Source organism: Mus caroli, unplaced genomic scaffold, assembly GCF_978045245.1.
Source record: "Mus caroli unplaced genomic scaffold, Mus_caroli_1 scaffold_9, whole genome shotgun sequence".
In the NCBI taxonomy this organism is placed as follows: domain Eukaryota; kingdom Metazoa; phylum Chordata; class Mammalia; order Rodentia; family Muridae; genus Mus; species Mus caroli.
The window spans coordinates 74,288,822-74,305,545 of record NW_028227264.1 but is presented as its reverse complement, the minus strand read 5'-3'; positions in this window follow the sequence as shown (position 1 = coordinate 74,305,545).

The window sequence follows — 16,724 nt, the reverse complement described above, 5'->3', positions numbered from 1 at the left end:
GCCACAAGAGCCAACAACTAGACTCCAAGAGAGAGGAGTACCTCTTCCTTTCCTTTGCCTCATAACTCAACCTTTATTTTTATTTTCACATATGTGTATGTGTTTTTATGACTATATGGTGGTTTGAATAAGGATGGCTGGAGGGGCGTGGTGGCATATGCTTTTACTCCCAGCACTTGGGAGGCACAGGCGGATGTCTGAGTTCGAGGTCAGCCTGGTCTACAGAATGAGTTCCAGGACAGCCAGGGATACACAGAGAAACCCTGTCTTGGAAAAACCAAAAAAAAAAAAAAAAAAAAAAGAATAAGGATGGCTGCCACAGAATCATATATTTAAATGCTTAGTCCTAGGGAGTGGCCCTATTTGAGAAGGATTAGAAGGATTAGGAGCTGTGGCCTTGTTGGAGTGGGTGTGGCCATGTTGGAAGAAGCAAGTAACTAGCAGTGGGCTTTGAGGTTTCAAAAGCCAGATGCTCTCTCTTTCTCTCTCTTTCTCTGTTTGTATATCTGTCTGCTGCCACCATGTTCCATATTACCCTAGTTACAGGCCAGTTGCCAAGTAATGTGATGGTTGGTACTGTCAAATTTACAGAACCGAGAGCCACCTAGGAGACAGGTGTCTCAGCATGCCAGTGGGGGCGGGGGAGGGCTTGTCTTGCTTGTGTTAAGTGACAAGACTTGCTTACTGTGGGTAGCACCATTATTTGGATGGGATTTTGGACTGCAGAAGTAGACAATGGACTTGAGCAGTACCATGCAACCGTTGCTTTCTCCCCTTTGCCTTCACTTTTGTCTTCTATAGTTGCAACAAAACAACATGACCAAAGAGCAAGCTGGGGAGGAAAGGGCTTATTTGGCTTGCGCTTCTACATAGTTCATCAACAAAGGAAATTAACAACAGGAATTCAAGCAGGGCAGGAACCTGGAGGCAGGAGCTGATGCAGTGGCTATGGATGAATACTGCCTGCTGGCTTGCTCTCTCATGCCTTGCTCACCCTGCTTTCTTATAGAACCCAGGACCACCAGCCCAGAGATGGTACAACAGTGGGCTAGGCCCTCCCCCATTGATCACTAATTGAGAAAATGCCTTACAGCTAGATCCCATGGAAGCGTTTCATCAACTGAAGTTCCTTCCTCTCTGATGACTTTAGTCTGTATCAGGTTGAGGCACAAAACCAGACAGTACAAATTCCCTGCCTCAATAGAGTCTACCCTTGAAGTGTAAGCTAGAATAAACTTTTTATTCTGTAAACTGCTCTGTCAGACTATTTTATCACAGCTCTGAGAAAAATAACTAAGACCAGTATATATGCATGCAGTACTGTAATAATGGCATAGGTCACTCTTCATTACTGTAAGGGACGTCAAATCTGACATATGGCATTCCTCTCATAATTGTGAGTTTTGTAGATCTCCTGCAATTAAAAACAATCCACTAGGAAGATGTCTCAGCAGTTAGGAGCCCTGGCTGCTCTTCTTGGGGTCTTGCGTTCGATTTCTAGCAACTACATGGTGGTTTATAATCATCTATAATGGGGCCTGATGCCCTCTTCTGGCATGCAGGAGTACATGCACACAGACTATATATACACATATGCAATAAATAAAATAAATATATATGGAGGGAGCCATGGCTCCAGATACATATGTAGCAGTCGATGGCCTTATCTGACATCAATGGAAGGGGAGGCCCTTGGTCCTGTGGAGGTTTGATGCCCCAGTGTAGGGGGATGCTAGGACAGTGAGGCCAGAGTGGGTGAGTGGGTAGAGGAGCACACTCATAGTGGCAAAGGGGAGGGGGGAGAGAGGGGATGGAAGGGGGGGGTGTTGTGGAAGGGTAACCAGGAAAAGGGATATCATTTGAAATGTAAAAGAATAAATTGATTAATGAAAGAAAGAAAGAAAGAAAGAGAGAGAGAAAGAAAAGAGAGAAAGAAGAAAAAAATCCACAAAGGGTGACATACAAACATTTGTATATTAATAATGTGAAAAGGGCTGGTGAGATGGCTCAGTGGGTAAGAGCACCCGACTGCTCTTCCGAAGGTCCCAAGTTCAAATCCCAGCAACCACATGGTGGCTCACAACCACCCGTAATGAGATCTGATGCACTCTTCTGGTGTGTCTGAAGACAGCTACAGTGTACTTACAAATAATAAATAAATAAATAAATAAATAAATAAATAAATCTTTAAAAAAAAAAAAAAAGAATGTGAAAAGCTGGGCATGGTGGCATACGCCTTTAATCCCAGCAGTCAGGAGGAAGAAACAGGTGGATTTCTGAGTTCGAGGCCAGCCTGGTCTACAAAGTGAGTTCCAGGACAGCCAGGGCTATACAGAGAAACCCTGTCTCGAAAACAAAAAAACAAAAAACAAACCAAACAAACAAACAAAAAAAAAGAAGGTGAGAAAACAGACAGTAATTTTAATAAATAAAACAGAGATAAAATAAATTAAAAGGAAATAAATATAAAATAAGAATTATACAAACAGTATCTAAAGCCATGAACAAAGCAAACCAAGAAGAAAGGTTAAAATTACTGACAGACACTGAAGCGGATCTTAGGTTTGTATGAAAGAAATTGAGATCATTCCATTTTCTTCTTTGGGTCAATTTTTAAGTCTCTGAAAGTTCTCAGGTTTAAGAAACTTTGTTCTTAGCATATTTTTGAGGCTGTGATGACTCAAAAGAGAAATACTTTGTTCTAGAGAGAAACTTTTGGGGGTTTATTTTTATCTAGGTGCAAGCCTCTAGATGTCCTATTGAGGTTTCAGTTAACACCAGACGATATTTATAGAGTTCACAGGAAAACATTTGAGTAAATAATTCTCAGTATTTTGCTTAGAAGGTGCCTGTCCTTTACCAAGTTAAGGAAAGCTAGTTAGTGGTTCAGTTTCACGTCTTGGGTTACCGTGGAAACAGATCAGGCAGTGCCTTATGCCTTTCAGTTTCATGGACCGGACAGTCCTTTTTTATGTTTCCCTCTAATTTTATTTACTGTTTTTATTTTTTCAACATATTTATTTATCTTATTTATGTGAGTACACTGTAGCTGTCTTCAGACACACCAGAAGAGGGCATCAGACCCCATTACAGATGGTTGTGAGCCACCAAGTGGTTGCTGGGAATTGAGCTCAGGACCTCTGGAAGAGCAGTCAGTGCTTTAACCACTGAGCCATCTCTCCAGCCCTTATTTACTGTTTTTAAATAAAATCACTTTATTCTAATTAACTCACAACTAAAAATATCACATAGCTCATTTAAGGAAGCCACTCAAACAATTGCTTGATCCCAAACCCTATGCATCTCTGCGACTATACATACAGCTAGAATGCCACTGCCTTAATTAGTTCTGTCGTGCTGTGAAGAGACATCATGACTAAGGCAATGTATTATAGCTGTCCAACAGCCACGGAGAACTGGGTGTACCTGGAAGGAGAGCTGGGGATGAAATACAATGGGTGGATGAGAGAAATAATGAGCCAAGACAAAGTTCTCTGATCAAGGCTCAATAAATAGGGGAAAACCCAAGGATCCATTCTTTATTTTCAGCTGGATTCTGTTGCTTCTTTCAGCTGGATTGAGTTGCAAAATAAGCTCTCAGCAGGTCAGCAAGCAGGAAGTCTGCTCAAGTCTCAGGCAGGAGCCTGGCTCCCCCTGTCTGAAGACAAGTTTAGCCAACTCAAGGCTGGGGGAAGGGCACAACTTATAGAAGAAAGAGTTTATTGGGGCTTATGGTTTCAAAGGGTGAGCCCAGGACCATCATGGCAGGGACCCTGGCAGCAAGAAAGTAGGTATGGTGGTGGAGCAGTAGTTGAGATCTCACATCTGATTTTAAGTAAGCACAAAGAAAGAGCTAACTGTGAATGGTGATGGCTTTGGAAACTTCAAAGCCCACTCCCAGTGACTACCACCTCCAACAGGCCACACCTCCTAATCCTTCCCACATAGTTTCATCATATGCCTTTCATACCAAAGTGTTAGCCCCGAACGTATACATAAAAATGGGCACTGTGTAGGGCTGGTGAGATGGCTCAGTGGTTAAGAGCGCCGACTGCTCTTCCGAAGGTCCGGAGTTCAAATCCCAGCAACCACATGGTGGCTCACAACCATCCGTAACGAAATCTGATGCCCTCTTCTGGAGTGTCTGAAGACAGCTACAGTGTACTTATGTATAATAAATAAATAAAACTTAAAAGAAAAAAAAGAACAATGTAAAAACTAACATAAAAAAATGGCACTGTGTATACTCAGTATGTTATATTTAGGAATATACATATGTGTGTGTGTTTTCATACATACATGTAATAACAATGAAAAAAGATGTGCCGGGCGTGGTGGCTCAGGCCTTTAATCCCAGCACTCGGGAGGCAGAGGCAGGCAGATTTCTGAGTTCGAGGTCAGCCTGGTCTACAAAGTGAGTTCCCAAAACGAAAAACCAAACCAAAAAAAAAAAAAAAAAAGGAAAAAAGAAAAAGAAAAGAAAAAAGATGTAAGTACAGGTCACACATTTGAAAGGGAGCAAGAAAGGATACATGGGACTATTTGGATGGAGGAGAGAGATGAAGAAGTGTAGTTATAATCTCAAAAGAGATCTTTAAAAGTCTACAAAGCAGACAAAGGGACATTAGTAAATGTCTTTTGTCACTTAAAGTACACACACAGCATCAGCATGTAGAGATTTTTGACTCTCTAGGCCCTTTCTTTGTCACCTTTCCTTGTTTGCAGGGAACATTCCCTCATGTCAAGGTTACTTCAACAGTGTGCCCACTGTCATATTGCTAAAATATAAACTATTTTGTTCTCACTTATAGGATCAGTGAGATATGAGGGGCAAAGGAAGATGTTAAAGTCCAAGTGCGGAGAAAGTTTGCTTGAGATTTTTTTTTTAATTTTTTTTTATTACGTATTTTCCTCAATTACATTTCCAATGCTATCCCAAAAGTCCCCCATACCCTCCCCCCCACTCCCCTACCCACCCACTCCCACTTTTTGGCCCTGGTGTTCCCCTGTACTGGGGCATATAAAGCTTGCGTGTCCAATGTGCCTCTCTTTCCAGTGATGGCCTACTAGGCCATCGTTTGATACATATGCAGCTAGAGTCAAGAGCTCTGGGGTACTGGTTAGTTCATAATGTTGTTGCACCTACAGGGTGCAGATCTCTTTAGCTCCTTGGATACTTTCTCTAGCTCCTCCATTGGGGGCCCTGTGATCCATCCAATAGCTGATTGCTTGAGATTTTTAACACAAATAAATCCTGTGTCTTAGTCAGGGTTTCTATTCCTGCACAAACATCACGACCAAGAAGCAAGTTGGGGAGGAAAGGGTTTATTCGGCTTACATTTCCATACTGCTGTTCATCACCAAAGGAAGTCAGGACTGGAACTCAAGCAGGTTAGGAAGCTGGAGCTGATGCAGAGGCCATGGAGGGATGTGAGTAACTGGCTTGCTCAGCTTGCTCTCTTACAGAACCCAAGTCTAACAGTCCAGGGATGGCACCACCCACAATGGGCCCTCCTCCCTTGCTCACCAATTGAGAAGATGGCTTACAGCTGGATCTCACGGAGGCATTTCCTCAAGGGAGGCTCCTTTCTCTGTGATAACTCCAGCTGTGTCAAGTCAATACACAAAACCAGTCAGTTCACCCTGGTAGTTCAAAGTATGTGTGTACCAGTCCAGCTGGTACAAAATCAAGCAGTCCTAGGGAGTGAGGATTATAGAAAAGACAGAAAAGAAGACTCAGAGGCAAAGGTTAGAAATAGGGAGGGTTGGGGCTGGAGAGATGGATCAGTGGTTAAGAGACTGCTCTTCCGAAGGTCCTGAGTTCAAATCCCAGCAACCACATGGTGGCTCACAACCATCCCTAATGAGATCAAATGCCCTCTTCTGGAGTGTCTGAAGGCAGCTACAGTGTACTTAAATATAATAATAAATAAATCTTTGGGCCGGAGCAAGCAGGACTGTAGTTAGCGGAGCTGAAGTGAGCAGATGTCCCGAATTCAATTCCAGGCAACCACGTGATGGCTCACAACCATCTGTACAGCTACAGTGTATACATAAAACAAATACATCTTAAAAAAAAAAAAGAAAGAAAGAAAGAAATAGGAAGGGCTGTTCAGTCAGTACTATGGCAGCCCCAAGTTGAATTCTCTTAGGCTTTATAGACTTTACAGTGGGAAACAAAATCTCAAGCCAGCATAGACAATGGCTGACATACGTTCCATATCTGTATCCATCCGGAAACCTCCCTATTCCTCCTTGTTCCTTCCTCCAAGATTAACAGAACATTCAGCCCCTCACCTTGAGCTCTCAAGTGCATCCCCTCTTATCCTTCCATGTGTCAGCAGGCCAGGAAATCTGTCAGCAGACCCTGGCCTGACTTGACTCTGCCTGACAGGCAGACTGTCACAGAAACAGGCAAATTTGCCCCCAACATATGTGTACAGTAATCTTAATTTACATCAACGTGCTATCTGTGTTATTTAGATTCAACTTTATTTAGGGACATGAACTAAAAAGAGAAAACTTAGTAGATGTGACAGAGAATTGTTAAAAAATGATGTCATTGCAAGGTTTGTGTGATGAGATTTTATCCTAAGAATAAAAAAATAAAAAGTTAGGACAAGGCTGGAAAGCTTGAAGCCACAGAACAGAAGGTCTAGGTTGTATAAGGTTCGTGGACAATGGGTCTTGAGGATGACATATGTCTGATGATTAAAGCTCCCAAGGCTGAACTGATCCACTCAGGATCTACCAAGAACGGAGCTGTATGAGATTTCTGAGAGCTTGTGAGAAAATTCCAAGGAAACAAGACGAGTCTGGCAACCTTGGTGTCTTCGAAACACACAGTTGCTCTTGGAATGTGTTTCCCTGCTTCTCCCAGGAACACACAGTTGCTCTTGGAATGTTTCCGTGCTTCTCCCAGGAACACACAGTTGCCCTTGGAATGTGTTTCCGTGCTTCTCCCAGGAACACACAGTTGCCCTTGGAATGTGTTTCCGAGCTTCTCCCAGGAACACACAGTTGCCCTTGGAATGTGTTTCCGTGCTTCTCCCAGAAACACACAGTTGCCCTTGGAATGTTTCCGTGCTTCTCCCAGGAACACACAGTTGCCCTTGGAATGTGTTTCCGTGCTTCTCCCAGGAACACACAGTTGCCCTTGGAATGTGTTTCCGTGCTTCTCCCAGGAACACACAGTTGCTCTTGGAATGTTTCCGTGCTTCCCCCAGGAACACACAGTTGCCCTTGGAATGTGTTTCCGTGCTTCTCCCAGGAACACACAGTTGCCCTTGGAATGTGTTTCCGTGCTTCCCCCAGGAACACACAGTTGCCCTTGGAATGTGTTTCCGTGCTTCCCCCAGGAACACACAGTTGCCCTTGGAATGTGTTTCCGAGCTTCCCCCAGGAACACACAGTTGCCCTTGGAATGTGTTTCCGTGCTTCCCCCAGGAACACACAGTTGCCCTTGGAATGTGTTTCCGTGCTTCCCCCAGGAACACACAGTTGCCCTTGGAATGTGTTTCCGTGCTTCCCCCAGGAACACACAGTTGCCCTTGGAATGTGTTTCCGTGCTTCCCCCAGGAACACACAGTTGCCCTTGGAATGTGTTTCCGTGCTTCCCCCAGGAACACACAGTTGCCCTTGGAATGTGTTTCCGTGCTTCCCCCAGGAACACACAGTTGCCCTTGGAATGTGTTTCCGTGCTTCCCCCAGGAACACACAGTTGCCCTTGGAATGTGTTTCCGTGCTTCCCCCAGGAACACACAGTTGCCCTTGGAATGTGTTTCCGTGCTTCTGAAGAAGTATTAAAAAAGTATAGCAAAGTAAAAACAAAATTCGAGGCTTTTGGGCCCAGGCTTGGGAGTGTAGCCTTTGTGGCTTAGTGCTCCAGGTACTGGTCATAAAACAGATAGCGACATTCCTCCACCTACCCGCTTCCTGGGTTCAATTCAAAGAATGACACCCTGACCATTACTGGAACCTGCAATGCAAATGTGCTATCTTTAGGGGCTCTTAGATTGTTAGGGGCTCTTAGAAACTGTCTTGAGAGATAACCTGACACTTGTGACTTTATACTTCCTTGTGACTCTTAACTGGTATTTTTGGTATTTTCCAACAACACCCTCCCCACCTCCATGAATTGTGGTTTCTTCCTTTAAATACCCCCTTACTCAGCTACTCGGGGCGCCATGGTCCTCTACCCCTGCGTGGTGTATGACCATGGGCCCGAGAACGCTCTCGAATAAAAATCCTCTTGCAGTTGCAGCAAGATCGTTTCTTGTGGGTGATTTTGGGGTGTCGCCTCTCCTGAGTCAGAACGTGAGGGAGTCCTCACGTTGTGGGTCTTTCATTTGGTGCATTGGCCGGGAAACGCGACCACCCCTCACACCCGAGAACCGACTTGGAGGTATGGGGATCCCCTCTTGTGTGTGTGCCGGCCGGTGTCTCTGTTTTGAGTGTCTGTTTTCTGAAACGAACATTGGAACATGTGCTTGTTGTGTTGGGTTGTTTGTGTCTTGTCCTATGTTTCTGAAGCATGGCGAAATCTGAGTTCGGATCCATCTGAGTTTATTGAATTTGTGTCTTGGTTTTCGGGTTGCGAGATTGTGGGTTCGAGTCCCACCTCGTGCCTTGGTTTTACACCTGGCAGAGTGAAATTTGTGTCTTGGTTTTCGGGTTGCGAGATCGTGGGTTCGAGTCCCACCTCGTGCCTTGGTTTTACACCTGGCAGAGTGAAATTTGTGTCTTGGTTTTCGGGTTGCGAGATCGTGGGTTCGAGTCCCACCTCGTGCCTTGGTTTTACACCTGGCAGAGTGAGGAACAAGTGTGCTTCTCTGGTTTTGGTCGTCTAGGTAGAAATGGATGCTGGTGTTTGTAGACGATGGGGTGATGGGGTCTGAAATGCGCGCGCGGTCGGTATTTGCAGCTGTCCTTTTGGGCCGTAAGGACCGGAGGACTGTGGTCGGCAGACGTGCTAGGAGGACCACAGGCTGTGGCCCCGGGGGACGCCCTGGGAGGTAAGGAGAGCCAGGGACGCCTGGCCATCTCCGGATCGGTCAAAGGGACCTAGTTCTGTTGAAGCGGAAGCTTCCCCCTCCAAAATCGTCTAATTCTTTTGCCTGCTTGTAGAGGACAAGAAAGGGTCAAATGTGTCTGGATCTGTTGGTTTCTGTTTTATGTGTTTTTGTGTATGTGTTTAGAGCTATGTGAAAATCTAGAAAAGCAAAGGTAATTCTCATAGGTGCTTTATACCCTGACTAGAGATAGTTTACACCTGAGATGTGAGAGAATGGGTTTTGAGAAAAGCAGTACTCTCCGACTATCTGGGGATAATTTGGTAAAAAATAAAATAAAATAAACAGTATTAATTGGTCTTTGGAGCCCTGCACCTGTAGTTAGGAATCTAGTGTGGCTAGAGAAGTCCTGCTAGGAGCTGATTATAAATGCTGCTCTTATAGGGACCAGCAGCTTCTCAAGTTCTACAAAAATCTCTGTGCTTGTGATAATTAGATTCATCAGGTGACAAGGTGCTCCTCTCTTGAAGTTACAGCTAGAAAAATTAAGAATTTTGGTTGGTTTAAATGAGCAAATGTATACGGCCATTTCATTTTTGTTTCTAAATAGTTTCAAAAGTATAAATATGTTTTAATTCTTATCCTAGAAACCCGATTTGTAACAGATATATTGACGGCTACACCTTCTTGTGTTTGTGTGCAGGAATGGACAGCCAAAATTTATAGCAAGTAATGTTTTTAGAGTTCATTTTTAAAGAAAAAACTAGATTGTTTTCACTGTTAAAATTTGGTTTTGCTTCTCAAAATTGTGGTTGTATGAAGCCTCCTGAGTGGCCTAGTCCACAACCTTCCCCTTATCCACAGCCTCAACCCCAACTGCTGAGGGAACCCTAAACCCCTCGGGGTGTCAAGAGGCGGACCACTGCGGGTACATGGAACTGCAGAGCACAGAGTCCGGGCGGACTCTGGTGGACCCGCCCAAACTTTAAACCCTTCAGTACTGGTCATTTTCCTCTGTTGGTATTTATAACTGGAAAACTAACCACCCCCTTTCTCAGGATCCCCAAAGCCTCACAGGGTTGGTAGAGTTCCTTATGTTTTCTCATCAGCCTACTTGAGATGATTATCAACAGCTGTTGCAGATGCTCTTAACAACCTAAGAGCGAGAGAGAATTCTGTTAGAGGCTAGAAAAATGGCCCGGAAGCCAACGGAGGTCTACACAGCTACAAAATGAGATCGACATGGGATTCCTTTTGACTCGCCCCAGTTGCGACTGCGACATGGCTGAAGGTAAGGAGAGCTTGAAAATCTAACGCCAGGCTCTGGTCTCCAAGGTGCCTCAAGATGGGCCCACTAATTTGGCTAAGGTAAGAGGTAATGCAGGGGCCGATCGAACCTCCCTCAATGTTCCTTGAAAGACTTATGGAAGCCTTCAGGCAGTTCACTCCCTTTAATCTTACCTCAGAAGCCCAGAAGGCCTCAGTGGCCTGGTTGGCCTTCATAAGGCAGTTGGCCCCCGATATCAGAAAGAAGCTTCAGAGAAAAGAGGGAGACAGTTAGGCGATCTAGTAAAAGAGGCAGAAAAAGTGTGTGTGTGAGAGAGAGAGAGGCGGGAGGCAGAAGAAAGAGAAAACAGGAGGGATCTTAGACAAGAGAGAAATTTGATAGGAGAGAAAGAAAAAGACAGGATCTAGACAGGAAACCTGGGCAACTGAAGACCGAGCCTCAGCTAAAAAGACTCAGCTGTGTCAGACTGAAGTTACTTACTTGAGATACACCCTTCGAGACGGGAAGTAGTGGCTAACTACGCCAAGGCAAGTAAGAAAATTCTTGGGTACTTGCTGGCTTCTACAGACTCTAGACACCTGGGTTGGCGACCTTAGCTTCCCATTGTACCTCCTAACCAAGGAAGGGGAAGTGTTTGTGTGGATCCCAGATCACCTGAAAGCCTTTAGAGAAATAAAACAGGCCCTACTGATGGCCAGCCTTTGTCTGACCTAACCAAGCCTTTCACTCTTTATGTGGAAGAGAGATCAGGGGTCACCAGAGGAGTCCTTTCTCAGACTTTGGGACTTTGAAAAAGGCCAGTGGCTTACCTATCCAAGAAGTTACACGCTGTTGCCAGCGGGTGATTTTCTTGCCTGAAAGCTATTGCTGCCATAATCTGCTTGTCAAGGATGCTGATAAGCTCACTCTGGGACAGTAACTAGCTGTAATGGCATCCCACGCTCTTGAAAGCATTATCTGAAAGCCCCCTGACTGATGGATGACTACCAATGCTCCTGTGACACATCAGAACTTTTTGTTGACTGAACGAGTGACCTTCGCTTCGTTCCACCTGCTGTCCCACTGCGTGAGACTGCACCTACTCATCACTGTGCTGAGAAACTGGTACTTGAAATGATCTGAAGGATCAGATCAGCCTTGGCCTGAGGGTTCGAGCTGGTACACTGATGACAGTAGCCTCGAGGTTAAAGGTAAGCAGAAGGTGGGGACAGCAGTACGGTGGTGGACAGAAAGCAAGTGATCTAGGCCAGCAGCCTCCCTGAAGGGACGTCGGCCCAGAAAGCTGAACTTGTGACTTTGAGACAAGCTCTATGAATGGCAAAAGAAAAGTCTACACTGACAGCAGGTATGCTTTTGCCACTGTACGGAGCAATATACAGACAGAGAGGGCTGTTGACATCTGCAGAGAAAGACCTAAGATGCTGTGGCTAAAGAAAATCAGATAGCAGATCTAACTGCCAAACAGGTGACTCAAGGAGCAATGATCCTGGCAGTCAAGGAGCCTAAAGATTATTATGACATCAGAGAGACCAGCTTTAGATACACCCCTGAGCACTATCAAGTTATGGACAGTATTTGACTCGCCTGGGGGCCAAGAAATTCAAAGGTGTGGTTAGGTCCTTTGACTGCTATGTTACAGGACTCTCTGACTTGACAGAAGAAATAGCCAAAAGCTGCAAGGCCTGTGCTATGACGAGGTAGAATTTACAGAAATTAAGCCAGCTAGATATTGCAACAAGTACTTGTTAGTGTTTATAGACACCGTTTCAAGATAGATAGAAGCTTTTCCTACCAGGACTAAAGATCCTAAAAGAAATCTTCCCAAGGTAATGGACCTGCCTTTGTTGACCAGGTAAATCAGGGACTGGCCAAGATATTAGAGATTAGTTAAAAGTTACATTGTACATGAAGGCCCCAAAGCTCAGGACAGGTAGAGAGAATAAATAGAACCATTAAGAGACCCTTACCAAATTGACAGCGGAGACTGGCGCTAATGATTGGATAGCTCTCCTACCCTTTGCTCTTCAGGGTTAAAAACACCCCTGGACAGTTTAGACTGACCCCCTTATAAATTACTCTACAGGGGGCCCCCTCCACTGGTAAAAATAGCCTCTGTACATAGTGCTGACATGCTGCTTTCCCAGCCTTTGTTCTCTAGGCTCAAGGTGCTCCAGTGAGTGAGACAGCGAGTGAAAAAGCAGCTCCAGAAGGCCTGCTCCAGAAGACCTGCTAGACGTCTCCACGCAGAAAACCTTGAGACTCGGGTGGAAAGGCCCTTATCTTGTACTCTTGACCACCCTACTATCTACCTTTATGAGACCCCTTTTGATTTTGCTTCTGCTTTTAATTATAGGTCCATGTGTGTTAAATAGGCAAGTCACCTTTATTAAAACAAGAATTAATGCAGTGTGGCTTTTAGTTTTGAGACAACAGTACTATGCCCTAAAGGATCAAATATGTCAGGGAGAAGATAGTGTCTAGTTCTAAGATTAGAACTATTAACTAGAAGAAGTGGGGAATGAAGAAGTATTAAAAAAGTATAGCAAAGTAAAAACAAAATTCGAGGCTTTTGGGCCCAGGCTTGGGAGTGTAGCCTTTGTGGCTTAGTGCTCCAGGTACTGGTCATAAAACAGATAGCGACATTCCTCCACCTACCCGCTTCCTGGGTTCAATTCAAAGAATGACACCCTGACCATTACTGGAACCTGCAATGCAAATGTGCTATCTTTAGGGGCTCTTAGATTGTTAGGGGCTCTTAGAAACTGTCTTGAGAGATAACCTGACACTTGTGACTTTATACTTCCTTGTGACTCTTAACTGGTATTTTTGGTATTTTCCAACAACACCCTCCCCACCTCCATGAATTGTGGTTTCTTCCTTTAAATACCCCCTTACTCAGCTACTCGGGGCGCCATGGTCCTCTACCCCTGCGTGGTGTATGACCATGGGCCCGAGAACGCTCTCGAATAAAAATCCTCTTGCAGTTGCAGCAAGATCGTTTCTTGTGGGTGATTTTGGGGTGTCGCCTCTCCTGAGTCAGAACGTGAGGGAGTCCTCACGTGTGGGTCTTTCACTTCCCCCAGGAACACACAGTTGCCCTTGGAATGTGTTTCCGTGCTTCCCCCAGGAACACACAGTTGCCCTTGGAATGTGTTTCCGTGCTTCCCCCAGGAACACACAGTTGCCCTTGGAATGTGTTTCCGTGCTTCCCCCAGGAACACACAGTTGCCCTTGGAATGTGTTTCCGTGCTTCCCCCAGGAACACACAGTTGCCCTTGGAATGTGTTTCCGTGCTTCCCCCAGGAGTACAGAGCTAGACAGAGGATTCTCGACAGGGGAATCTCAAAGGGCAGAGAAGTGCTTAAAGCCATGTTCGATGCTCTTAGTCATCAGAGAAATGTAAATCAGAATGGCTCTGAGATTCCACCTTACACCAAACAGAATGGTTAAGAGTAAAACCTCAAGAGCCAGCACGTGCACCAAGGGAACACTCCTCTACTGCTGGTGGGAGTGCAAACTTGTACAACCACTCTGGAAATAAACCTGGCAGTTTCTCAAAAGATTGGAAATAGTTCTACTTCAAGACCCAGCTATACCACTCCTGTGCATATATCCAAAAGATGCTCAACCATCCCACAAGGACACTTGCTCAACCAGGTTCATAGCAGCTTTATTCGTAATAGTCAGAAACTGGAAAGATCCTAGATGTCTCTCAGCTGAAGAATGGATACAGAGAATGTGATCCACTTATACAGTGGAATATTACTCAGTGATTAAAGACAAGGACATCATATATTTTGCAGGCAAATGGAAGGAACTAGAAAATATCATTCCAAGTAAGGTGCCCCAGTGTAGCCACTGTCTGGCAGCCTACGGTCGAACAGTGTTTACCTGAAAGAAGGGCCAGAAATTAAAAAAAAAGGTAGGGAGCAGGGACAAGAAAAGCATAAAGCCACATCTGTGTTCTGATCAAGGTTCAAACTGAATAATAAGCTTTGTGTTTATAAAGGGGAAAACCATAAAACCCATCCCCTGCTTCAGCTGGAGTAGGATGTAGAGAAAGGTCAGTGCAGGCAGCCAAAACAGCTAAGTTCCCATGGGAACCTGCAACTGCAGCCAAGACAGATGTCTCTGTCCAGGTTGATAAGACCTATCGTGGCAAATGTCCAAGGTCTGCTTAGCCTGCTCAAGGCTTGGAAGGTTATAGCCCTGACCCCAAAGGACATGCATGGGATGTACTCACTGATAAGTGGATCCCAGCCATAAAGTACAGGATAACCATGGATAACCATGCTATAATCCACAGACCCAAAGAAGTCAGAAAAACAAGGAGATCACAAGAGAGGATGGTTGAATCTTTCTCAGAAGGGGAAATCAAATAAATATTGGAGGTGGATGGGAGGAGGGAAGAGGGTGGAAGAAGGATTGAGGAGGGGAGCAGGGAATGGGTGGAGAGAGATGGGCTGGGGGCAGGGACAGTCTCAAGGACATGCCAGAGAAGTGGGATGGGGTGAGGCCCTAGAGACTTTAAGTGAGTGAAACCAGTTGAGATTCTAGTAGTAGGGAATATGAATCCTGAAGTGGCCACTTCCTGTAGCTAGGCAGAACTCCCAGTGGAGGGATAAGGACAGCAACCCAACCACAAAACCTTCAATCCAAAATGTGTCCTGCCTACAAGATGTGCAGAGACAAAGAACAGAGACAGAGGGAATGGCCAACCAATGGCTGCCCCAAATTGAGACATATCACATGGGCAGAAACCAATCCCTGACACTCTATTTTTTTTTTCCAGACAGGGTTTCTCTGTGTAGCCTTGGCTGTCCTGGAACTCACTCTGTAGACCAGGCTGGTCTCGAACTCAGAAATCGGCCTGCCTCTGCCTCACAAGTGCTGGGATTAAAGGCGTGTGCGCCACCACGCCAGGCTTTCCCTGACACCTTTTTTTTTTTTTTTTTTTTGGTTTTCTGAGACAGGGTTTCTCTGTGTAGCCCTGGCTGTCCTGGAACTCACTCTGTAGACCAGGCTGGCCTCGAACTCAGAAATTCGCCTGCCTCTGCCTCCCAAGTGCTGGGATTAAAGGCGTGCGCCACCACGCCCGGCTCCCTGACACTCTTAAAGATACTCCATTATGCTTGCAGACAGGAGTTTAGCGTAACTGTCCTCCAAGAGGCTCCTCCCAGCAGCCAATGGAAACAGATGCAGAGACTCACACCCAAGCATTAGATGGAGCTCCGGGAGTCTTCTGGAAGTGTCGGGAGAAAGACTGAAGGATTGAAAGAGGACAGAGACTCCACAGGAAGACCAACAGAGTCAGCTAACCTGAACCCTTGGGTGCTCCCAGAGACTGAACCACCAACCAAAGAGCGAGCATGGGCTAGACCTAGGCCCCCTGCACGTAAGTAGCAGATGAGCAGCTTGATCTTCATGCGGGTCCCCAAACAAGTGGAGCAGGGACTGTCCCTGAGTCTGTTGTCTCCATGCCTGCCTGTGAATCCTGCACCCCTAAATGGACAGCTTTGTCTGGCCTCAGTCGGGGAGGATGGGCCTGGTCCCACAGAAACTTGATATGTGGGGTGAGGGGGTGAGGGTTGGGGGTGATGAGGTTGACACCCAGAGAGAGGCTTTCCCTTCTAAGGGAAATGGGGGAGGACTTATGTGAGGGGGCTATGGGAGGAGAGGAAGGGCTGATATTGTGTAGTAAAGTGAATAAATAAATTTAATTAAAAAAAAAAAGAAATGCCACCTTTAATCCCAGCACTCGGGAAGCAGAGGCAGGCAGATTTCTGAGTTCGAGGCCAGCCTGGTCTACAGAGTGAGTTCCAGGACAGCCAGGGCTATACAGAGAAACCCTGTCTTGAAAAACCAATAATAATAATAATAATAAAAATGAAAATAAAAATGTTTTTTTAAAAAGAGTGAATTTATTTCCGATTATTCATTACACTGGCTGTTGTTGCTTTATTTTTTTTTTATTTTTTTTTTTAAAGATTTATTTATTTATTATATGTAAGTACACTGTAGCTGTCTTCAGACACTCCAGAAGAGGGCGCCAGATCTCGTTGTGGATGGTTGTGAGCCACCATGTGGTTGCTGGGATTTGAACTCTGGACCTTCGGAAGAGCAGTCGGGTGCTCTTACCCACTGAGCCATCTCACCAGCCCCTGTTGTTGCTTTATACATCTCTATGGGAAAACAAGTTTTTGTCACATGTGTCCTGTTATTGTGAATATAAACAGCTTGAACGCATGAGAACTTTATTCGTGTGACTGCTCTTAACCCCCAGAGTATAAATTGTCTGATGCTCTGAATAAAGTTGGGGCTACAGCCTGCCTGATACTTTACTCCACCTCATCTTTAGGCTCCAGTCCGAAGGTCCTGAGTTCAAATCCCAGCAACCACATAGTGGCTCACAACCATCTGTAATG